This window comes from Rousettus aegyptiacus, unplaced genomic scaffold (assembly GCF_014176215.1).
Source record: "Rousettus aegyptiacus isolate mRouAeg1 unplaced genomic scaffold, mRouAeg1.p scaffold_m13_p_13, whole genome shotgun sequence".
NCBI lineage: Eukaryota > Metazoa > Chordata > Mammalia > Chiroptera > Pteropodidae > Rousettus > Rousettus aegyptiacus.
The window spans coordinates 62509985-62535793 of NW_023416288.1; the positions used below are offsets into that span (position 1 = coordinate 62509985).

Sequence of the window (25809 nt, forward strand, 5' to 3'; positions counted from 1 at the left end):
GTGGCTGTAATCTTCTGGAAACACCTGAAATTGATTTGTTTCACCTCTTTTTACTATTTTTCCAGCCTGTTCACCTTAGTAGAATAAAGATGGATAAAATCAGAACTGAAAAACCAAGAAAATGGGTAATACAACCCCTAGCTAATAAGGAAGAAATCATATGATACATAATGCACAAAAATTAACATGTATCCTGAGTCTCAAAAAACAATGATTGGACTTGGTCTAAATAAAATGTTTCTAAAATAAGCTTAACAAATGGATTTCTTTTTCATTGCTGTTTTATAGAGCATTTGTAGAAAATTATATTTGGGTAAGCTCAGGCTGAAAACACTAACTTTGGCTCTCAAGAAAAACATGAAAGAACAGAAAAAATGTCCTTCAGTATATAACTTTTTTTCCCTGAAATTTATAAAACCAAAAATTGGTATTTATTTGTAAGGCTGATTTTCAAAATACCACTTATATATGTATTAATAAAACATGGCACACAGTCACACACAAATATCTAAATTCAAATATCACATTTCCTGGACTAATAACAGCCCCAGAGTACAAGGAAATGTTTAAGGTTAAAGCAGACACTTCCGAGACTCAACAGAGACTCAGAGTTTCCCCTTTACCCTCCAACTTTTCACAATGGCACTGAGTGGATGAACAAGGCTGTGTCGCAGCATGAAGCACTGGGCTTGCTAAGGATATCTGACAGAAGCTAAACATATGCAATAATTTCCTGTTCTCCAAGGGACTGGAGGATATGTTTATAAAGGCTGATAGTTCATAGTCTTTCCAAAAACTAAAAAATCAGCACACCTTTCAAATACTTGTGGGAAAAAACAATTTCAATAATTACTATTCATTATTATTCTCCAACAAACATTAACTGAATGCCTTATTACATATGATATAAAAAACAAAAACAAACAAACAAACAAAAAAACAAACAAAAACCCAGGCCTCAAGGAGCTAACATTTCTCTTAAAACAGTCACTCATTTGTGATTATTTCACATAAAATACTTCTTGAAGATTATGCAGGGGTCTGATTGAACCTACAGGTAATGCAAACTCAGGTATTTAAATCATGGGAAGTTGGTCTTCAGCTCCCTAGCAAAATTAGAGAGGGGTGCATAATTGTGATTTAATAAAAGAAAAACCTAAAATTTTGGGTTCCACTGGGATGTATATGAATTGGGAAGGAAACCCAAAATCCTTTCTCCTTTAATCTCTGTGTCTGAACAAGGGCCTTCATTATCTCCTACTTCTGCAGTTACTTCCCTAAGTCCAGAAGCTAAATTTCCTTAAACCTGATAAGAAAACTATTTCCATGAAAACTCCTGGCTTGGGAGTTAGGAAACTTTTTTTTCCTAAATGAGAATATAGCTACTGATTACTATGCAAAAAGTCATTTTCTTTCATTATAAGCTGAGTTTGAGATGGGGGTAGGGAAAAGGCAGGCAAAAGAAATCAAAGGACTTCAAATAAGGATGTTGTCAGAAAGAAAAAAAAGTCCTTTGACACAAATTCTGCACCCAATTTAAGCTACATATACATTATATGTGAAAATTGTACGTTTGCTTTTGTGCTCAATAAAATAAGGAAATTACACTCAGATGACAGACAGAACTTGTCATATTTTCACTACCTTATGGAAAAATACGTCAAGAACTTTCAAACACAATTTTAGGGAGTTAGGTTACTACTGAATAACACACACGCGCGCGCGCACACACACACACACACACACCAGAATCTCCGAGGTCTCCCTCCCCTTTTCCTTGAGTGAGGAACAACCCAATAACTTACTGTTCAAGGCCAGAGAAAAAGGAATTTTTTTTTTTTTTTAAGGCTGGACAGAGATGAAATAGGAAAAGGATCACTGTGAATGCAAATGATGCCCTGGGACAAAGTTGACAGGTCCACTCACACTACCTTTCACCCTGTGTCTCAATACATGTCCTACATACACACTTAAGAAAATGCGCAGTTTCCTCTGACAACAGAAAGACGGAGGCACAATTGACATCAGCTCTAAAGTAAGAAATTAATATACTCTAACCTAATGATTGAAAAGAAGGGATGAAGACCAGCCAACAGCTCCTCCAACTGGTGGTGCGGATACCAATGGAAGCCCTAAAAATATTAAGATTTTTAAACTCCGAGTTCTGATGGGCACAGATACACTATAGAAACTTTGGGACCAGCCACAACGACACAACAGGTGAGAGAGGCATTGGACATCATTGTACAGTAAAGTGAATAACACGCGGATGCAAACCCTTAATTCCCCGAAAGGCTGGGGTTATGGTATAATACCACGCACAAGGCCATCCGAGACCCTGTCTTTCCAGTGGCAAAGGTTCCGTTCCTTCCGAGGGTCGCGCCACTCCCCTTCCTCACCCAGGGGACCACCTCCCCAGGCACGGGAAGAACCGAGGCCTCTCCACGAGTAGCATCTCAGCCGGAGAAGAAAACACAATGTCGCTCCTTATTTCTGCGTACAAAAGGACTTTGCGCCCTCCTTCTCGAACTGCCGCCGCTGCCGCCGGGGCCGCCTCCTAACTTGCAAGAAGGTGGGCAACGCGCCATATTCCAGCGTCCCCCAGTCTACCTGGGTAACAAGCCCACGCCACTCCGGAGGGAGGGAAGCTTCGGAAGGTCGCCCAAAGAGCCAGCCTTCTCTCCCGCAGGCGACAGCAGCTCCCGCGCCCCGGCCCGGCCCAGCCCGCCGCGCCGCCGGCGGACCAGACCCAGGAAGGACCGAAGGGACGAGCGGGGAGCCGCAGCTCCGGTCCCGCGCAGCCCGCCCACCTCCCGTGCCTGAGCCAGGCGCGCTCTCCCCGGCCTCTTGCTCCCGAGCCCGCGGGATGGCCAGGCCCGGGCCCCGGGTTCCAGGGTGGAGAGGAGGCCGCGGCCCCGAGAGCCTCAAGCGGCAAGGGAAGCCGGAACCCTGGGGCTCTAGGGAGGGCAGCGCCTCCCTTCCCGAGCCCGCCAGGACGCCTGGGGCCTAGTGCGGCCTGCGCATCCTCGGGGTGGCGGTTTGACTGGGCCGGGCCGGGGCCCCCCGCCCGAGGCCGGCCAAATCCGGCGGGGGCCCAGGCCCGGAGCCGGGGGCGGCAGGGTGCCGGCTGCGGGGCGGGCCGGCCGGCCGGCGGGCGGGCGGCGTGTTGCGGCTGCGCCGGGGCTGAAATAGCTGGAGATTGCGCGGTAGGGCACTCACCTCAGAGCGGCTGCGCTACCGTGGGCCTGCGCCGTGGAGACTGCGACCGCGCCGGCTCCTCGCAGCCTCCTGCCACCAGCGGCAATGGCGAGCGCTGCCGCCTCTGCCGCCACCGAGGGGGAGGGGAGGGAGGGGAGGCACGCACGCGACGCACGGGCTCGGCTTCCCCGCCCGGCGGCCGCCATGATGGCGAGGTCTGTGCCGCCTTGGCGAGGCGGCCCGGAGGGTGCACAGAAGCTGGACCCCTGCCGCCCCCCGCGGCCTTCTCGCGTTCTTATTTCCCTTCAAAGGTTTGGATGGGGCCGAAGCCACGAAAGTAACTGAATTAGTCAAATGTGGATGCCCCGGAGGAGTGGCGCAGACAGCCCAAGATGGTTGCTAATATGGAAAAAGTAACATTTCTCGATCCCCAGCCCCAAGAATCAGGACCTCTTGAATGTGGGTAGACAATCGGAAAGGGGCTTTCCCGCATTCCCCTCTGCGCTGCGTTGCCAGTCGCCTCCTATGTCTCTGGAATGAACTTTGCTTCCCTTTTAAACCCTGCCCAAGTATTTAAAAGCAAAGTTTTTGTACAAAGCGATATATTAATTTATTCTATCATTCATTCGTTCGGCGAACATTTTAGAGCACACTTTCTGTGCCAAATATTTTTCTGGGAGTGCCGGAGAGGAACCTGTTAGGCAGACGAAGTCCTCACTCTCAAGGAGCTTATAACCTAAGTGGAGGGAGTCAGAAGCAATAGAGACCCCCAAACAGGTGCCCGAGCGAGAAGTAGGGAGAGGTGGATAGTAGAAAATTTTAAGAGACACTTGGGAAGTAGTATTTGTTCTTTGTTTTTTAAAGTATGACCAGGAGACTACCTGAGTCAAAAATCACGCAGGCTGATGATTTAAATCCAGGGCCCCAACTGGTATCTCCAGAATTTTGGCTTCTTAGCCCAGGAACTTCATAATTAACACCCTCCACCACTCCATCCAACCGCATCCACATTCTGGTGATTCTTTCCATAGTTGAAGAACCATTGTGTACGGAAGTACTAAATATCAGAAAGGATGTCAGGAAATAGGGCAACAAAATCAGGAAACTAATTTTCAACAAAATTCCATTTACTTTAAAATTCAACATCTCCAAAAACGGAATGTCTTTTTATCCAGTGTTTTGTAAGAAAGTGTCACCACCCACCACCCAGGTGCTCAAGTCAGAAACCTAGGAATGATCCATTACTCGCTCTCTCGCCCAAGTCCTCATATCCAATTGGTCATTGGTTCAGGCTACCATCATTTCTCATCAAGATGCAAAAAACTCTTCATAATCTCCCTGCCACAGGAATTACTTTCTCCAATTCATTCACCCTGAGCTTGATTGTTTTTTTGTTTAAGTAAATTGTGTCATTTCATTCAGCTTAACAGGCTTAATAAGATCCCATTACTTCTAAGTTAAAGTCTAAAATTCTTTGAGGTGACTTCAGGGCCCTTTGTGACCTCACCCCCTGCTACCATCTCTGACCTCATCTGTCACAGACTTCTACCACTGGCTGTAGCCAAACTGGGAAGCTCTCAGACCATACAAGACAGGAAGTTTTCTACCGCACAACTTTTGCAAGGGCTGCTCTCTCTGCACAGAACTTTTTTCTCCTCTGTCTACTTCTATCACTTGCTTAACCTTTCACCTGAATAATTTCTACTGCTCCTTAAGGTCTCAATATTAATACCATTTCCTCCAGGAAGCCTCCCCTAACTCCTCTCAGAATGAGTGCTTAGGCCCTTCCATCATCACACCCAGGATTTACACCTATGTTTATTGAGTCCTCACAGTGTGTCATGCCCTATTTTAGGTCCTTTACATATTATTTCCTTTCTCATTTAATTATCAAGTGAAGCCCATGAGGTAGGTACTATTATTATTATTATCCCCTTTTAAAGATGGAGAAATGAGGGCTTGTAGAGGTTACTTGCCCAAACCCAGACAATAAGACATGGATCCAGGTTTGGAAACCATCAGCCTGAACTCAGAGTTGTGTTCTTAACCATCATCAGGGTTTTTCAGACAGCAGGTCTGAATCATGACCAGCATTTCATAAAAGAAAAAGAAAGCATTAAAGAATAGTAAATTTTGTAAGGCTTTTGTCTTGTGAAACATTAATTTAGATATATAAATGTATGTACATAGGTGTGTGTGTGCACTGTATAATTATATAAAATGCATATATTATTGGATTGCAGTTGCAAAGTTTGAAAGTACCGCATTACTTTTTCTGCACAGCACTTCTCAGACCATGCATCCTCCACAGTCTGGAAGCTGCAGGAGGACAGGGACTTCATCTTATTCATGGCTCTATACAGCACCTCCTGCAGAGCCTGCCTCACGGTAGACTTTCAATAAACATAGCAGCAAAGACCTCTGTCTTCCCTCCTCAGAAATGCAAATTATTTTCTTTCTTAAAACAACGAGTCTGGGAACCCCAGGTGCTCTCTCCAAAAGGATCTGCAGTCTGGATGACCTAAGATTCTAGAATCAGTTTCAGGAAAAAAGCAGAAAAATCTACCCTAAGAGATCAAAGGATTAGATTCTAACAAAGTTGCAGTGATCATCTGCAGCACAAGGGAGTCAGAAACTGTAGACAGTATCCTATGGGAAGAAAACTCTATGAAGGTAGAGGTGGGCAATAATTGAAAGAAGGGATGACTTAAGATGATTTAACCTTGAGGCCTAGAGCAAGGAATAAAGGAAGCCTTGAGAAATGGCTGCGAACTCAGAACCTTGGGAGATACATGAGATTCCCAACTTGGCTTTGCTTTCAGTAAGCCAATGGTTATCCGACTGATTACCTGTAAAAAGTTATAGTGTGTGCTAAGAACCAAATGAGTGATGATACAGACAGTAAATGCTCCAGGTAATCAGAATTAAAGTTATGTGAGAAATCTCACAGAGCGGTGTACCTTGATTTGGTCTTAAATTGTGAGCAAGATTCTTATAGGCATAGAACAGAAAGGTGAAGACACTTTAATTGGGTGGTGAATTGGGGAAGACTGAGCAACAGGTCAAGGCAGGAGGCCGCTGGTGTGTTTAGTAAGTAAAACAGCACAGAGGGTCATTTTGAGCAGCCCGCGTTCAAGCATGTCTGGCATCAACTGACAAGAGCCGACTTACAGGGAGGAGACTTTTAGCAGTAGAAGGTATTTGTCTAGTGTTGCCTATGTGCATGGAAGAAATGAAGATGAAGAGATGGGCTGAGGCAACTTTTCACAGGGGACTCTTGAAGACCTACTGGTAAACTGCGTGGGGTCCCAAGAGCAGCAGCCTCTCCCTATCTACTTTGGAATATGCACGGCCCCAGCCCCATACGGATTAACGGGAACCTGGCACTATGTGAGCAAGTCAAGGGAGTTTGCCTCCTTGGGAACATCAAGGGCTGGCCCAGGAAGGGTCTGGATTTCCAGAGAGTGCCCCAGCAGCTGTACCTTCCATGCTTTCAAAGACCACAGGCCTCCACTGGGGAGGCATGTCCCATCAAAACACTTCCTACCTGTGAGACCTTAGCGAGTGACTTAACCCTTTAAGCCTGTTTCTTCACTCATGAAATGGAAATTAAGAGAGATAATTCTCATAAAGTCCTCAAATAGCGGAAGCACACAGTAAGTGCTGAATGATATTAGCTTTTTCCAATGACCATTAATCATGTAAATTGCTTGGTCCAAAATACAGGTATGATAGATGGTAGCTGCTCTGATGATGATGAATAATTAATTGTTCCTGAGCACATGTAAATATCCTTACAGATGACCCAAAAAAGTTGGGAAGAATATTCAGGGGATGCCAGGACAAGGGATTTGGGTAGGAAGCAATGTGTAACAAGGTTGGAAATGTCGAGATGAAATTTTTGATGCCTGAGGGTGATTGAGGGAAAGGGATGAAAAGACTATTATAACTTTTTTTTAAATTAGTATTTATTAAGGTAGCAACTTTTTTAAACCCATTTTTCTTTAAGCTTAATTTGCTTGTCTCATCTATTTATAAATCTTGGAAATGTTAACAGTAATTTTTAAAGAGCCCTCCTTTCCCCGAAATAAAGTTTTGCTGATGATCCCTTGTAATATGCACCTCTTGCTCCAAACTGTTTCTGGAGTGTCTGCCCTACACATGAGACTGCCAGCTGTGATCAAGAGCTCGTGTCATACAGACAACTGCAAGTTCGGCAGGTTAAAACCTGACCGTGTTGTCTTCCTTCTAAGCTGTTCTTCCTCCTGCTGTCCCTGTCTCGCTTAACACTGTGTATTGGTTATAACATTTAGAATCTTTCTTATATGACTTCCCAGGTCAACACAGATTTATTGAGCACATAGTATGTACCAAATGCCTAGGTGCTGGGGATATAGTGGGAAACATGGGTTGTGCCTTTCTTCGAAGGAGGCTGATAAATTCTCCTTCAACTCAGTTGGCATACGCTAAACTCCCTTAAATAACTGCTTCTCTTATAACATTGTTATAACTTAATGAATGTTCATTAAAAGGCAGGTACTATTGCACGCTCTTGAATGAACTCATTATTTCCACCACAACAACCTCATGAAATAGGTACTAATATTATACTCTTTTTGCAGGTGAGAAAACTGAGGCACAAGAAGTTTAAGTTTTAGTCATCTCTCTAGCAAATAGCTATTAATCTAATGACTTATAAATCTAATGTATTAAACATAAATATAATGAATGTCAGATTCTCATTCAATGCTATTTGCAAACGAGTAAAATTCTAATACAAATCTAAAATCAGTTACTCAATTAAATGCTTTACATTGGAATCACAAGGCTAATTTGTCAGATTCTCTAAGAATAAATTATCTGAATCTTACAAACGTGGAAAATACCAAATTATACAGAATGTTACCAAAGTTAACACAAAAATATGAATGCTATGGATTTGATTATTTCATCATCCTCATATTTAATTCTGAACCTTCTTAGTATTCAATGACGTTTACCATTCCAAGCAAATTGAGGTAAGCTGAGACTAGGCTTACCTTTGCAGGAGAAGGGGACTCCGTGATTGACTTTTGGCAGGAGATTTTTGGCCAATGTGTCAGAGAGATTCTTCTGTCACTGTTATGAGTATGCCAAGTCCCTTTTATATGAAGTGTGTCAACAGGGTTTTCCCAGAGGCTACCCTACAGATTAGATTCCCATGAAGCCTTACCTGGTTCTTTCTGGACCTGTTGATTAGGTTAGGAGGTAACCACCCAGGTTCCTTCCCCTCTTGATTAGATTCAACTGATCTCTTTATTGGTTGACTACATTTGGCATTCTTTTCCTTTTCTTGCCCTGTCTGCCACAATCCCAAGATCATTCTGATGCTAAAAAAAAAAAAAAAAAAAAAAAAAGTTGGTCAAACCAGGCTGTCGAGGGTCCTAGTGGCCTCATTAGGAATTGACTCTTAACTCAGTAGGCAACAGATAGCTTTTGACAAGCACAAACAAGATCAGAATAGAGTAGATTCACCAGGATCCAAATATGACTTGAGCCACTGGTCCCTAGAGGGCACTCAAGGCTTCCCCCTTCTTCGCTTTCTATAGAGTGGAGTCAGGATGGTAAGCAAGAAATTTCACCCACCCTACCCCAACCTCACCCTCACAAAGGAAGAGACGTTTGCTAAAATTGGAGAATATGGAGTAAGTTACATTTACTAGGGGTAGAGCCTTTAAAAGGTAAAAGGTTCAGCATGAGTGGGTGCGGGCTCCCTCCCGTCTTCAGTATATTCTGAGCAGTAACAAGGGCTGCTCTTGCCCTACTCAGATGCACCCCAGCCAGCATCTTCTCTTTTCCTCTCACCTGAGTTTGCCAGACTGTGCGGTTACTGCCCACCTATGAAGACTTGGGACAGCCTCAACCTTTGGGCAAAGTGGCTGTGGATTTGTCTTTCTCTCTAATTTCTCTGGTAAGAGTAGCTTTTTGTCCCACTAGGGAATAAGATTCTAAAGACTCATTTGGGCATCAATGAGGTAGAACAGACAGAGACACCAAAGTCTGGCCTATCTTTCCTGACTTCTGCACTGTGGTTTGAGGCCAGAGACCCAGCTAATAATAAAGTTCTCTTTTGCCTGGTCGTATCGTTGTTCCCTGTACATATATTTCTCCTAGGGCCTTCATGGGAAGGTGGGATGGCTGGCCAAGGCAGGATTCAGGTATTCCCAGATCCCTAACCAAATATCTTCTTCATACCATTCTAATATCAGTCCTGGAAAGATATGCTGAACTCTGTAATGGACTAGAATTAGGCTAGAGATGGCTTAAAGGAAACGAAAAGAAAAAGACCAGGAACAAAATAAAGGAAAATTCAACACTGCTTGGTAACTTATGAAACATTTAGGGACTTAGAGGACAAAGGTCAGAGATAATTCCAAGAACTAAATGATGGAAAGATGGTGGTATCATTGCTGGTCATCTAAAGGGACAGCCAATTTAGATGGAAAGAAGACGTGTTTGGTCTCAGATCGATTGAATTGCAGGTGGCAACAGGGAAGCTGTGTGTTTTGGGAAGGTTACTCCAGGCACAGTCAGTAGTATGGAATGTAGGCGGGGAAGGCTGAGGCAGAGCAATCAGGCATGCATGCAAACTGCACGGCATTTGCACAATATTGAGAGTGAATGTCTCCTTAAGTTTTCCACCTTAAGGCCCTTGCTAGGCTCACCCTACTCTTGCCTCTGGCTTGTAGTGAGGGTCAGGAGGACTTCAGAAAAGTTAGTATCTGAGCTGAACCTAGGGGCAGGGGGATTTGGGCTTGGTGACAAGGTCATATACCTAAAGGCAAAGTAACATCATGGGAAATACTCCCATGAGAACTTGCAAGGGCTGCTCCAGGATCATCAGACTCTTGAGTATGACTTAAGCGTACAGAGCACAAAAGAAGAGGGGACAGTAAGAAAAAGGAGGGAACAGGGTCAGATTCTGCAGGCTCTAAGAAAATAGCGATGACTGTTAAACTGGGAAATGACATAATCAGAGTGGTACTTAAGATTAATTGAACATGAACCAAAGGAGGGTTAAGGAGAGGCTATTGTGTTAATCCAGGCAGAAAGGAGAAAGTCTAAACAAATTGGCATTGGGAATGAAGAGACTGTAGGAAAAATAACGTATAATTAAAATAACTTGGCAGTTGATTGGATGTTAGAGACAAGGGAATAGAGAAATTGGAAATACTTCTAGACTCTATGCGGCTATAACAAAAAGTGAAAAAGCAGTTGATGAAATGATATCCAAGCTATAACGTGAAAAACACAGGTAGAACTGTGTATGTGGTATGTTATCATTTGTATTTTTCTTTTAATAGAGGAAAAATATGTAAATAAATATATTTGCTTACAAATGCAGAATATATATATATATATATATATATATATATATATATTCCTAAAGGAATGCACACAAAACTTCTGGCATTAGTGGCCTATTAGGAAAGGAAATGGGTGGCTGGGGATAAGGAGTGAGAGAGTTTTTTTAGCGTTTGTCATTGAACCTTTTAGACATTGAACCATTTGGATGCATTACCTAATGAAAACAATTGCTTAAAATTGCTAAACAACCCCAAAGCCCATACATGATGATGAAATATGGAGCTGGTGACAGTAATTCCATTAAGAACACAGGAAGAGAAGGTTCATTTGAGAAAAGAATGATGTGTTTCGATCGTGACATACTGAGACTGAGATGTCAGTTGGACAGGTGTCCAGTTGAAGATAGCCAGCTAGCAGAGGAGGAGGGGAGAGCTAACCAACATGAGGCCTCGAGAGACCCTTGCCAGAATAGTCTGTAGAATGGTACAAGCAGAAGCCAGAATTCAAGGGGTGGAAGAATGAAGGGGAAATGGGAAAATAGAGGTAACTAGAGTAGGCTATTCCTTTAGAATGAGAAGAAAAAGGAATGATGGAGAGGTTATGATCACTAGAGAGAGCTCAGGTCAAGCTAGTATAAGGGAGATTTGCACTTATTTCTAGGCTTCTGGACAGGAGCCAGTAGGAAGGGAGAAGTTGAAGAGGGATTGATGGAGCAAAGGCCCTAAGGTGAGAAAGTGCAAGAGTGGGGTGGGGCTGAAAGGAGGTGGAGCGCCTCTACCTTTAAGAGCAGCTAGAGGGGAAGAGGAAGGATGGATGAGGGTGTGGGTTTGTAGGGAATGCAATGAAGGAGAGAGAGTTTGAGTCAGTTGGTCCATTTTCTCTGTGAGGCAGGAAACAAAGTCATCTGTAGTCATCTGTTGAAAGGGCGCCCAGAAATGAATAAGGAGCTTGGGAGCCATGGTGAGGGTGTGGAGCGGGCCTTGCTTAGGGAGAAAGCACTAAGTAAGGGCAGATAAAAGGGCCAGGGCTGCCCCTGCCCTTTCGGTGCCCAAGGTCTGTCATTCTCTGAGCTTACTCTCAGTGAACATGTGACTGTCTGAATTAAAAGCCATACTGCTCTGCTTCCGCACAGAGGAAATAGCTGTTATTCTTGTCTCCATTTTGCAATTCGCTGTTGAGCTTCCTCAGTTTCCCCAAGAACCACTACTGCAGAGACCACGAACAAAAATAGGTAGGAGAAAATGTAGGGTTTTTAAATTTTTATTTATTTCGTTTTTAATTTAGTTTCAAGTATACAGTACATCGGTTAGACATCTATATAGTTCATAAAACGATCCCCCAATGGCACCCTCCCTCCCCTGACCCTCCACCTGACCAACATATTAATGCTAACTGCATCCCCTATGCCGTGCTCCCCATCCCCGTGACCATCCATCGGCTACTAATTTGTACATCTTTAGCCCTTCACCCCATTCTTTAACCCCCAAAATGCTCCTCCCCTCTGTCTCCAAATTGTCCACTATATTTGTGAGTCTGTTTTTGATTAGTTTGTTCTTTTTATTCCTTAGATTCTGCATACAAGTGAAATCGTATAGTGTTTATCTTTCTCTGTCTGAACTTAAATACCTTCTAGGTCCATCAAAGCAGTATCTTTTCCCATCCCCTTCCTTTTCATATGTAGGTGTCTTGTTTTCTTATCCTTTCAGCCACTCTATCTTTTGGTTGGAGCACTTAATTCTTTTCCATTTAAGGTAATTATTGATAGGAATGTAGTGGTTACTATTCTTTATTCCTGTTTTTGATACATGTTTTTTCTTCTTAAAGAAGTCCCTCCAACATTTCCTATAATCCTGACTTGGTGATGATAAATTCCTTTAGCTTATTTTTGTCTGGGAAGCTCTTTATCTGTTCTTCAACTCTAAATGATAGCTTTGCTGGATAAAGTATTTTGGTTGTAGATCCTGGGTCTTCATCCTGTCGAATATTTTTTTGCCAAGTCTTCTGGTCTTGTTAGTGTGGATCTGTGAAGTAGGTGTCCAGTGGCACAGTCCTGAGAGGAGTTCAGCTGCAGGTCTAACTTAGCCCAAGTCTCTGCCCCTCTGGGGCCACCTGTTAAGATTCAGCAAGCAATCCACAGATGCTGTGCTCATAGTTGCCTCATAAGGCCACACCAGAAACCGAGGGTGCCTCCAGTGTGAGTCTCAGCACAGAGTACTGTTGGGGCCAAGAGTTGGAAGTGGGGCGGGCAGGGGAGGGTTTCAGGGAATCTTCTGGGCAGATCAACCTCTGTTATCCAGTTTGATGAGTCACGGCTATGGTGGCGCTGTGTCCGGCACACTGGGGAAGGGTTCAACAGGGAACAATGGGTACCACCGGCACTTCTGTACAGAGCGAGTCTCGCCTAAGCCCTCACTCCGACAATGTCTCCCTGTAAGTCGCTACTGCTCCCTGTGCGCAGCAGAATCGGCACTGGTGTTCAGAGTGAGCAAGTCCATCACCGCAAAAATCCGCTTGCGGGCGTGGCCCCTTTAAGAGGCATCTGCCACTGCTGTCTCAGCCTCCGTCTCACTTAGCTGCTGGGGACCTAGCAGCCTCGAGGCCTCGGCCCATCCTACCTTCTGCCATTGCAAGGTGTTTTCTTGGACTTCTCACCGATTGTATGGCTTATTCCTATAGACCCCAGGCGATTTTTCCTTGCTGTTTGCTCCTTGTTTCCATCACAACTTTGATTTGGTCGCCAGAGGAATGAACAAAGCCTCTATCATCTATGCCATTCTTTTTCTCTCTGACCTTTTAAATTCCAACATTCCCCTGGGACATACACAAACACTGATATAAAAATAAAAAATAGACCTGAAAACAAACACTACCATCTCACATCTCGAGGTTCTCTTGCCATTTCTCAGCCTCTGGGGTCCCCCGGCGTCATCCCTTCAGCTTCTGCTGCCAGAGCTGATCACAGCTGATTGGCATTGCAGCAGACACACCTGGGCGATTAACCACAGGTGAGCGCAATGCCCCCTGAGGCCAGGAGCTTCCACAGGGATTGCTCGAAAATGTAGGGTTCTTAAAGTGGAAGAGAGAGAGGCAGAACACACAACCAGAAAGATAGCTACTTTGGAAGAACTTGGCCCAAGGCTTCTGGCTTTGAAGATGGAGGAAGGGGGCCACAAGCCACGGAAAGAAGCTTCTAGGAGCTGAAAAAGACAAGGAAACAGATTCTGTCCTAGAACCTCCAAAAAGGAAGGCATCCTGTCAACAGCTCTCAGCCCAATGGAATCCATGTCAGGCTTCTGATGTACAGATCTACAAGATAACTAAATTTGTGTTGATTTACGTCACCTCATTGCTGGTAATTTGTTATAATAGCAATTAAAAACTAATGTAACTTCTTAAATTTTCAGAGAGAAAAAGCAGATCACACAGAAAGATCAAGGAATTAGAATGACATTGAACTTCTGAGAGAGGCAATGACAGCTGCAACACAATGGAGGAAAGGCTTCAAATTATAAGGAAAGATGATTTCCAACCTAGATTATATACTCAGCCAAACTATTACTCAGGATGGGGTGGAGGAAGACATCTTCAGTCTGCCAGGTATTGAAAGCTTCTGTGTCATGCACCCTTTCTTTGTAACCAATTGGAGGCTGTGCTCCAGTAAAATGCAACTGAAGAACTAGGGGACCAACACAGGAGAAAGGTGAGAAAAGCCACAGGGTGATGATGAGGGAAAATCATAGGACAATAGAACTAGAGCGTCATTCAGACTGGAGCAAGTGGGCAGAGAGCTCTAGGAGGCAGATGCTGGGGGTGGGGAATTAAAAGGAACAAACAGAAGCAGAGGGCGCATCTTCTATGCTTCCCTCTCTCTCATCTGGACTAATGGATAGGAATTTTCGGCCTTCCTAAAGATTAGGGAAGTGTAACTTTGGCCCTTCTTTCTGCCCACAAACCCATTCCCTTCCTCATGCCAGAGGATGAGGTGACAGCTACTGATTGGCGATGCCCTATCCCTTTGGAGAGGCTTATCCAATCCTATCTCCATGTGGTCAGCTCCAGAGCACGCTCTACCCTACAGTTCTAAGAATGTGTGGGGAGGAGCCCGGCAGAAAACACATGGCTACAGATCTAAATCCTGTTCTCCAGTCTCCTCGATCTAATAATGTTAGTATTTTATCTCTATTTCTGCATGGCTTCTACAGTCAAAGGGTACTATAGATTGAATGCTTGTGTCTCCCTAAAAGTCATATCTTGGAAACTACTCCCCAATGTGATGTTATTAGGAGGCGGGGCCTTCGGGAGGTAATTAGGTCATAAGAATAGTAATAGACAGAGACTCATGGTCATGGACAATAGACTAGTCGTTATCAGAGAGTAGGGGAACGGGGGAAGGGGGAGGTAGATGGGGTAAAAGAGGTCAAATATGGGGTGACAGAAAGAAATCTAACTATGGGAGGTGAACACACAATGTAAATATATATATGCCTTACTGTTAAAATGTACAACTGGACTCTAACAAACAAAATAAATGAACAAACAAAACAACAGCCTTTTAGATAAACAAACATGATTGCCAGATGGGAGAGGGATTGGGGTGAGGGGCTAGGAGAAAAGCTGAAAGGATTAAGACGTACAAATTGCCAGTTGTAAAAACAGTCATGGGAATGTGAAACACAGCATAGGGAATATACTCAATAATATAGTAAAAACTATGTATGGCGTCAAACGGGTACTAGGCTTACTGGGGCGATCACTTTATAAGTTGTAATCGCTATGTCGTGTATCTGAATCATTCAGTTCTTTGCCACATCCTACCAAGGCCCGTAGGATCTGGCCCCGGGCTCCCTCTTCCACCTGCTGTTTTCCTCTTCATCCTCCCTCCACAGTGGCCTCCCTGGTTCCTCAAACAGGTAACCACACTGAGTGTACTCCTCCTCCAGGACTTTTGCACTTATTCTTCCTGTTATCAGAATAGACTCCTCCCTGAACTGCTTCCTTATTTTATTTGTGAATCTGCTCAAATATCCCCTGATCAAAGGAGTCCCTTCAAGACTATCCTATTGAAAATAATACCCCCTCATCCATTTTCTCAGGTTTGCTTTTCTTCACAGACTTATCACATACAACCCTTGGCGTTATGTTATATACTTATTGATTTAAATATTTATTATATAATAAAGTACATACCGAACATTGATTTAACTACAACTTATGATAAGAGGAAGGAGATTGTGCAAAAAAATGTCAAACCCTCATCTACCATAACAAAGTCAGTAGATAACATCTAAAATTGATAACATCTAAAATGGATAAATCAGGAAATATAAAAATAAGCATACTATTTGGAAATATGGAGATAAATACCAGAAGAAACAGCTAAAAGAGGTGACAGTGGTTGCTTCCAGAGAGGAGGCTAGCTGGGTAGCAAAGGCGTGGGGAGGGAGAATATCGTTTATTGTTATAAGCGGTTTAGTATTATGTACTTTTGATAACTCTATGCTATGTTGTTTTAACGAAACCAAAAAACGAAACAGGAAATAAAAGCCACCCAAAAAACAATGAGTGACCTCCCACGTCCTAGTTTCACAGGCAATGACAGGGATGACCTCCTTCTATGAAGCTGAAATCTGGCTCCCTGTAATTGTCACCCATTGGCCTAGTTCAACCGTTTGGAAAGACCCAGAGAAGGCTGCTCCCTCCTCCCCATGACCGTCATCAGGCAGGTGAAGCAGATCTCTCAGGAAACACTCTGAGGCTGCCCAGCTGCTTCGGCTCTTCCTCACCCGACAAGGTTTCCACATAGAACCAACTCTACTCAGAGATAAGCCGGAGCGGCAGATGGGGCAGGCGGGGCTGTGATAAGGGCTGGGTCGAGGTTTTGAACTTAAAGCCAAACTGACCAAGGCGTTCTTACTCAGCCTCACAAGGCTGTGGACAACGTTTAGTGGGAGAAGCTAGGAGAAAAGAGAATTTACTTCCATTGAGTATTCACTACCCTCTAGTTTATGCACTAGATGTTTTATATATGTTATTTCATTTGAGCCTCGAAAACAACCACATGTGTGTGTTTCATGCCACTGAACTGTACACTTAAAAATGTTCCGGTGGTAACTTTTATGTTATGTGTATTTTACCACAATGTAAGTAAAAACAACCTTGTGTGGAAGGTATTGTTCCCGTTTTTCAGAAGGAGAAACAGGGGCTCAAGAAATTAAATACCTTGTTCAAACTACCCGGCTACTAGATGTCTAAGCCAGTGTGAACTCAGGTTTATCTGGCTTCAAAGCCAAAGGCTTTCTGCCCTGGCGAAAGGTCTCGGGCAATATCTTAAATGGTAAATTAAATAAAAGGAATCAGCTTTATGAAGGGGTTACTGCCTTTCTTTAGTCTTGCAGCTTTACTCGCTGCCAGCTTGGCACTCTGCCACCCACCCCACCCCTCGGAACAGTGAGTAAAAGCCAGAGTGAGTCGTATTAATTAACAGTACCCAGTGCTCGGGGCCTCTGGGCGAGGCGGTCCATCGCTCCGTTTCTCACCCATGAAGGCCACATCAGTGAGGGGCTGCCAGTGTCTGCACCAGGTGAATATGCATCTTAGAGATGTCTTAGGTACTCTGTGGGAGGTTCCTTTCCCTTGATTTCCGGTTCTGAAGTAGCTGAATTTTCAGATGATGCAAATTTGATTCTTTCCCTGCAGGAGTTGGAGGAAATGACAAGAACTTGACAGAGGACAAAGAGAGCATCAGCATATCATTACATTCCTGTTGGGAGGGAGGAGGAGGGAGAGGGAGAGACTAGGATGACAGATAAAGGTGTGAAGAATAATTACAGTAATAATACCATCAAACACTTTTATGAAGCATGCCATGTGGCAGATACTGTTCTGAGCACTGTATGTGTATTAATTCATTTAATTCTCATAATCATGCTATGAGGTTATTATCCATCATTATCAGTTAGTCAAAGAGTACACAGTTTATAAAGCGTTGAATTATCCTCTATGCCAATTTCTACCTAACAAAGTGGGAGAGCATTATATAATGGACAAAAGCTAGAAACTACCTAAAGTCCAACAACAGGGAATATTAAAGCCATGGAATTTATGCAGACAAAAAGAGAAATAATGATAATAATCAGTGTTTACTGAGTGCTTACCATCTCTGTGCATGCTTTACATACATTACCTCCTTTAATCTTTACAATCCTATAAAGGAAGTCATTGTAGGAGCCCATTTTACAGGTGTGGAGACTGATGCTCGGAAGCCTTATAAAGTTAGAGTAGATTTGAAACCCAGCACCATCTAATTTCAGGACCCAAGTTCTTACCTACTATGTTACCTGCCTCCAAAGACTGGAAGGTAAAAAGCATTGCACAAAATCGTTGCTCACCAGGATAACAATCGCATAAAACCTGAGGCTGTCAGAAAATGCCACTTGTGACTATGATACGTGCACTTGGTAAGGGAGTCATTTGAGTGAAATGAGTGGAAGTTGTTCTCTCTAAATACACTTGTTAAAGGCAGCCCAGAACAGGGCATTCTTCTCCCTGCTTTCACTGGTAACAGTTCCTCCTTCAGCTGTCATCCTGCTCTGTGCCACTTGGAGCATCTAGGCCTTCAGGTCTGCGTTTTAAGGGGAGAGAGGGGACAGAAAGTCGTACTTTTCCTTTTCCCGGGTTCCCCTGAGACCTGCAGACACGCACTCACACACACCTCACTGAAGTCACACCACCTGCTTGGAGCAGAGACTGTGGCCGCAGTGCCTCTGCTGCCCGCATTTCGGTTGAATTCAGAGCCTTCTGCGAACCCAGGATGCCACTCACAGGGCTTCCTCTATGTCGCGGCCACCTTCATCCTTATATGTGCTATCAGTGGCTCAGGGTGTCTCAGAGGTGAAACTTGACGCCTTCTTTGACTTCCACAAAATGGACCACTCACAGAGCTTCTGTTAGCATAGCATACTGAGAGTTTCAGATGGAGGTCTAGAGAGGTTTACACTGAGGCCACACAATGTCATCATCTTTCTTAAAAGTCCTTTGCCCTTTCTCACCCGTGCTGGCTTCTTGCCACCGCTCTGGCTCTCCTCCATGTCTTTGCTTGTCCCTTTCACTCCTCTCTCCTTGACTAGTCTCCTCCCTGTTCAGGAGCAAAGCCAGTAATTCCTCGCTGTGTTTCGAGCATCATGGCTTCCCCTCCTCTCCCTGCCAACTCCATTCCCACAGGTCACACTAAATCCCCATGAAACTCAACAAGATTTTTTCCTCAAAAGAGCCCTCCTTTCCTAAGAGGAATTCTAGTAACAACTGTTCAGAAAAAGATCTTTTTTAAAAAAACTTTTACATTTGCCATCATGTGAGGTCAGCTTAGTCAGAAAACAGACTCTGAGGCAGAGATTCATGTGTAGGAGGTTTACTGGGACATGCTCTTGAGACTAACCTTTGTAAGGAGTGAGGAAGCAGGGACTGAACAGAGGGAAAAGTTAAGCTTTGACGCGGTTGCAATAAGAATCTTAGAAAGTTCTAGAACCGGAATGATCCTTTGGAGTTAGGCCATTGAGGCAAAGGGGCCAGGCCTCTGTATTCTCCTCTCCACACACACGTACTGACGGGTCAGTCCCTGGACGCCAGACAGCTAGCTCACTTAGCTGAGGAAAAGTCCAGAAACGGTTGGAGCTGTGAGCCATCAGCGGCAAACTCCAACAGCTGAGGAAGGAGCATCTCCCTCCTGAAGAGGGGTTGCGGTCGTGATGACCACAGTAATAATAATTTTCAAAAAGCATGAAACAACTTAAATGCCTGTCTCTTGGGGATTTGATACATACATAATGGGACATCCGTGCCGAAGGACACTACGCAGTTGTTAAAAACTCAGTTTACTGACGGAGTGGTAGTCAAGACAGATATGTTCACAAGTGGAAAAAAGCCAGTTGCATTTTTTCCATATTCATATTTAATAAACATACATATTTAAAATATCTAGCTCAAACTTTTAATACTGACCATCTCTGGAGAGGGGATTTTACTAAATAATTAACAATAATTATTTTTATTATAATAATCTTGAGAGTAAAACTTTTCCGGAAACAAAAATGCCCTAGCCAAATGAGACTAGGTAGCAGTGGATCAAATTTAAATCAGAGAAGTGACTTTTCTCGCTGCTGACTTGGATGTCTCTCCCCATCAGTTTCGTGTAAGAAATGGCATTTCTTGCCACTTCCTGCCTTAAATTGTGCTATAGCCCGTGCAGCTGTCGAGCAGCTGTCACATCCCGTTCCAACACAGAGGTGGCTGCTGTGAGCACCTAAAGAGAAGGCTGTTGGCTCCGTGTCCCGTGTGGGAGGAACAGGAAGGGCTGGGGGCGCCCAGATTGCGCAAAGCCACGCAACAAATTCCCAGGCTTTGGCTGCTGCTCAGTGTGTCTCCTGGCGGGAGTTTCAGGCTGCTCCCTCTTCACTCGTCATCCTCGTCACGATCGTTGGCAAAATAACAATTACCACTTATTGAGAGTTTATCACGTGCCAGGTGATGGACCAAGCACTTTATATTCATTATCACGCAATCTTATGAGGTTATATACAATCATTCTGTTTGACAGACAAGAAACCGAAGTCTTGGCACAACTCTGTGACTATACTAAAAACCACTGAACCGTTCACTTCAAATGGGTGAATTTTATGGTATGTGAATATTATCTCAAAAAGCTGTTTAAAAAGAGAGAGAGAGAAAACTGAAGTCCATGTGGGTTAGTTAACGTGCTTAAAGTCACGGAGGTATAAAGTGGCGGGGTATCGTTAGCAAGAAAGAAGCAGGCAATGGATGTTGAGCAGTGTGTGCGACCCTAGGACTTCCTGACTGTGTGCGGCAGACACCCGAGTGCTTTGCGTCACTGACGACCTCAGTCCACGGGGACAATGAAGGGTCTGGAATGGGTGAGCCCTCTGGGCAGTCGCTTCCGTAGCCTTAGCAGTGGAAGGGTACACAGGGATGGTATGAGAAGGAGTGTCAAAAACAAGTGCCATCTGTCACTGGAAGCCCTATGTGAAAAATGCTCGCTCATCAGTAGTAGCCTCGGCCCCCTGGCTGTGCACGAGGCGGAGGGGGCTGAGGAGCTGCTGGGGTTTGTGTTGCAAGTGTCCGGCCCCCCGCTAAGGTGATGGAGAGTGGGGTGTGGAGAGGCAGCTGCTGCTACTGGAGAGGGAGCATCAGGCTGGGTCCCAGATCTCTGTCTTCGCCCACGCTGGAATCTGCCCCTCTGCAGCCAGCGGGCCCCTCCAGGGCCATCCACGCCGATGTCTGGGAGTCGCTCTAATGACGCATGTGCTCTGCCAACAAGAACTTCACCGTTATCTCGAAACAGTTGATGTGAAAAGGTTTGATGAGTTCGGAATCTTTTTGCCTTATCACAAGAAATTTCCTTAAGAGCTGCTAAAACTCTTTAAAGATCATTTCAATGGCTATAAAAGTCTGAAGGGTGGTAAAAATGCTTTAAAAATATTTTTCTCCCATGTGGGCAAAATTTCTCACCGACGGCGATCACCAAGCACTCGAATAGATCATTATTTAAAAATCTCCACTGGCAATTATTTATCGCCATTGTCAGCATATAAAAAGAATGTTTCAGAGGTCTGCTTGTACTGTATTTGCTGTCCTCAAACTACTACAGGCAATTAAAATGAACCATGCATTGGGCAGCTCCTGGCCTCATGTCACCACTGAGCACTTGAGACGTGCTGCAAGTGGAAATACACACCAGATTTGGAAGAATTAGTAAGAAAACAAGAACGTAAACTATCCCATGAATAATTTTTATATTGATGATATGTAGAATCATAATATTGTGGATATATTAAGTTAAATAAACTATTCAAAAAAAATTTAAAGTTATGTTCGTGGAAGTAAGCTTATTTCTCATTAAAATTTGAAAATATTTTATTTGAATAATTTCGTACAAATTCAGTAGTTAATATAGCCTCCAATTACTTTATATTTTATTCTTATAATTCTTTAATATAAATAAAAAAAAATTACCTTTCCCAGCAAGCCCCACAGAGCTGTCCCCAAATGCCTTCCAGTTTACTTGAGCATCCCATAAAAATATGAACATTTCCTATAAGTGTGATGACATGGAATAGTTTCAAAGAGGGTATTTTTGATATCTATATCGTTCGAAAAGTCATTTTTGAGCAGCTTGGAGGTTCGGAAAAGGCATTTTTTAGCATCTCGCCATGCCGGGAGCTGCACTGGATTCTGGGGATGCGGAGCTGTGCATCTGGCATATTGTCCATGTGTACAGCAACAATTACTCCAGGGAAAGCTTTGTCAGCCCAAGACAACAAAGAAAAGGAACATCTGGCGAAAAGCTCGCAGCAAACTGCTTTGTTGGCCGCAGAATTTGTGGGCGTCTCAGTGAGGCCCGGACCAGCCACAGAGCAGTGGGCCAGGAGGCCTCAGTATGAGGAGAGTGACAAGGAGAGGTGGGGCCCTTTGCTTTCCCGAGGTTTGTGTTTAAGTAGAGGCTCTGACCTGGCTCCTTATTGCATGTTTCCACTATACAAGGCTTTCTCTCTGTCTTCCTGTAAACTCCAGCAGCCCTGGCTCAGCTGCTGAGCATCTGGTATGGGTTTCCTATAAGCCACATGCCTGAGGCAAGGCATGTCCAGAAGTCAGAGGCCAGGCTACCCGGGTGCTCGTAAACTTGGTTACTTTTCACATGTGTGACTTTGGCAAACCATTTAGACTCATTATGGGCCAGCCTAACGCCAAGGCTGACTTTCTGTTTCCAGCCTCGGCCCCCTGGGTGGAATACCGCCTTCTCCATAAAACGCCTCTGCCATACAGAAAACCACCTGTGTGTCCTCACTCGCATTATTCAAGACTCTGGCATTTTCTCTGCTCTTCTCTGACGGAGCCCAGGAGACTGCCCATCAGGAAACCCTTCAGGGAGTTCTGAAGGTGACTGAAGTCAACATTAGAGTCCATACTAGAGGGTCTCTTCCTGGAAATACAAAGAAGCAACATGGCATCTGTTAGATGAATACTGCTTTGTCCAATTCTGTGTGGTCTGCACCTGCTCGGTGATGTAACTTTGTCATAACTTTCTCCTTCTTTGCCCCCAAATACCTATGTAATTGTGTCTAAAACAATTGGCATACAAAGTATAGGTGGTGCACATTATCATAAAAACTATGTATATGTGTGAGGTATATACCATAGTTATAAAAAGTAGGGTAGTGAGATGATGAAGGTCATGGGTATTAATTACTACTAAGCTGTTTAAATGTAAATAAACATTTAAACTTTAAAAAATCATCCCATTGAAGGGAAAACCCGATAAAGCCCTTTGAAAAATGTATTAAAAATTTTCAGCCATTTAAATGCCCCATAATAGGGGAATGATTAAATCATAGTAATAATTAGTTATCACTTAACTACACATTTTACTTGGTATCTGGTACTAGGCGAAGTGTTTTATATGCATTATTTCATTTAAAAAAATGCTGGAAATAACTCAACAGAAGAAGACTCTATTGTCATCATCGTTTTCATTTTATAGATGAGAAAACTAGGTCATAGGGACATCAAGCCATCTCTCAAAGACCACACAGCTAACAACTGGCAGGACCGGGATTCGAACCCAAGACTGCTGGGTCCTACGAACAAGCATCAACTACTACTAGGTCATTAGACAACACACTACCACGCGAATGTGGTTAAGTGTTCATAGCCATGCATGCTGTTGATGAGGCTATACTGGGCAGAACCTTCTAAAAGGAAGGCAGTTCTGCAGCATATTTCACGATGTTACGATGTACAACCATTTGTCACACAATGCCCCTTCTAGGTCGCCACCCTAGAGAAATGCTCTTGATGTACATCAAGACAGTTGCACAGGTGATTAGAAACATCCTACAAATGTCTGTTAACGGGGAAATGGCAAAATAAATCATGGCACATCTATAGATGGATGATTTGGCAGCTTTCTTAAAGTGCGGTGGATCCCTATGTACCAATAAAGAAATGTCTCCAGGATACACTGTGACATGAGAAAGCTAGTTGCAAGTCCATTTGTTAAAGAGCTGTTCTGTATGAGTATAGAGAAAGATCTGCAAGAACAAAACTAAACTGTTAAAAGTGGCTTACCTCTGAGATGGCGGGTGGAGGTAGGGGGGTAGTGAAGGGAAGTTTTAACCTTTTCCTTTATGTATTTCTGAATTTTTAAAATTCTTCACAGTGGGTGTGCATTGCTTTTGTAATAAAAAAAAACTAATGTGGAAAAATTTTAATGTTTGCAACCAATTTTTAATGACATGGGAAAATATTGTAACAAGTAAAAAAAATAGAGCATGAAATTATGTATACAGTATGATCTCAGCTACAGAAAAATGCATTTAAAATTCAGGGAGGAAATATATCAAAATGTTAATAGGGCCTGCCCCTGGGTGGCAGGATTATAGGTGGGTTTTTTTTTTTTCTGCTTTTACCTTTCTATACTTTCTAAATGTGCCTTATTATTTTTATAATTAGAAAAAATTAAGCAGGTCTGCCAAAAGTGCATGGCAGGTTGTAAAACTCTAGCAGCTGAGGCCGGCAAAGTGTCGCTACCCATGCTGGGTGGCACTGATGGCCTAAGATGCTTGGCCACCTAAGGAAAATTTCCTAATTGCAATGGGAAGAGGAAAAAGGAGAGGGAGGTACCAAAGATGGGGAGAGAGTTCTGGCGAAGAGAGTGAGACTGCCAAAGGGCCACAATCAGATCATGAATGTGAGAGCACCAGGCCCCCTCAAGGGGAGGTTTCTGACCCTGAGGTCAGGGCTGGGCTCTGCGGGGAACTGGGGGGTCATTGGTGCTAACGGTTTCTGCATTCTGCAGTTGAGTGATTGGGCACAGAGGGTTGCTCCAGAGCCCGGCAGCACTGCAGGGGGGTGGAGGGAAGGCAGGCACTGCACTGGCTGAAGGGTCTTGCGTGGTCCCCAGAGACTGGCTGAGATGCTGCCATGACCTGGTGCTGAGGTTGAGGTCACTGGGGTGGTGGCTTCAGGGAAAGCAAATCTGTCACTTGATGCATATGACCTGATGGATCCAACACTTCTTGAAGTTTCTGAGACTGACAGGGATACTTTGTGGAGCCCAATGGTACCAAGCTCTAGGATTTTAGAAAAAAGTGCATCTCTTCCCACAAGTAATCATTCTCTTTTCGCTAAAGCGCTCTCAGCGTATGCGCCAATTCCAGAACTGTTGGTCATGTGTTTCTTGCTCTTCTCCTGCTTGGCTCTGTAACGCTGCTCCCTGAAAGCCGCGTTTCCTAGCATTCCGTGTTGGCTGATTTCTGGCAGGGTTTAGCCCCTGGGAGACACAGTCGTGGGGAGATTGGAAGACAGGAGATGGGGACGCCCCCTGCCTCAGGCGATGTCTCTGGTAGCAGATGGGTTTCCTGCACGGCCTGGCTTCCACTGCATAACCTTGGGTTGCGGTTACGCTACCTCTTCTCTTTGTCCCCTTCAGTAGTGGGGCAGGAATGGCTTCCTGTTACTGCTAATCTTTGGCTTATTTGGCTTTATATCCCTTGTTTGGCTCCTCAGGTCTTCTGTCACAATGTAGTCAATCCCCTGCATTAAATTCTCTCTACTGAAAGTACTTTAAATGGTTTCTGTTTTCTTGGTTAGATCTCGAACTAATACCTTCTCAGTCTAGGCTAGTCCCAGAAGGAGAATCCCAAGATGAGATTATTGAAGACGACTTACGTGCAATTGGCTTCTCTCACCCTGGCTATGTCCCCCAGGAGTGCCCAGTGCTTCTCAGCCTTTAATTTACATACAAATAACCTGGGGATCTTATTAAAATGTAGATTTGAATTTAATAGGTGTCAGGTAAGGTCTGAGTATCTGTATTTCTAACAAGCTCCCAAGTGAAGTCAGCGTTACTGGTGCAGGCCTGAGCAGCAAGGCACAGAAGCATTGAGAACTATAATAGGGAAGGAAATACCAGCATCCATCCTATCAAGCTCAGTTGTCCTCCGCGGCACTGTCACTAAGAGGCGTAATAACACTTGGTGAATCTGTTTCTCTTAGAGACAAAGCAATTCCATGTTTGAGTCTGTAGTTCTGATACATTTATTGAGTGGGGGACGGAAGGAGGAAGCCAGCTAGCTACCTGGTGGCAGGTTGACTACATTCATGTGGCTGCAAGCATCTGACTCCTTTACTATGACATCTAGAGTTGTTGTGCTTGAGCAATTACTTATTTAAGGAGATTTTAGTTGTCATGAG

The 25809-nt window shown here is 44.0% G+C and overlaps 1 protein-coding gene across 9 annotated transcripts in view; it reads right to left on the reverse strand.

The window, feature by feature from the left end:
* NRF1 (nuclear respiratory factor 1) overlaps window positions 1-3324 on the reverse strand; it is a 118631-nt gene extending 115307 nt beyond the window's left edge. For 2 of the 9 annotated variants that reach the window (XM_016148704.2, XM_016148698.2), the window contains exon 1: window positions 3220-3324. The gene's annotated coding sequence lies outside the window, so the exon portion shown is untranslated. The remainder of the gene's footprint in view (window positions 1-3219) is intronic. The other 7 variants (XM_036230923.1, XM_016148702.2, XM_036230919.1 and 4 more) reach the window with 4 other exon arrangements.
* Window positions 3325-25809: the final 22485 nt, after the last annotated feature.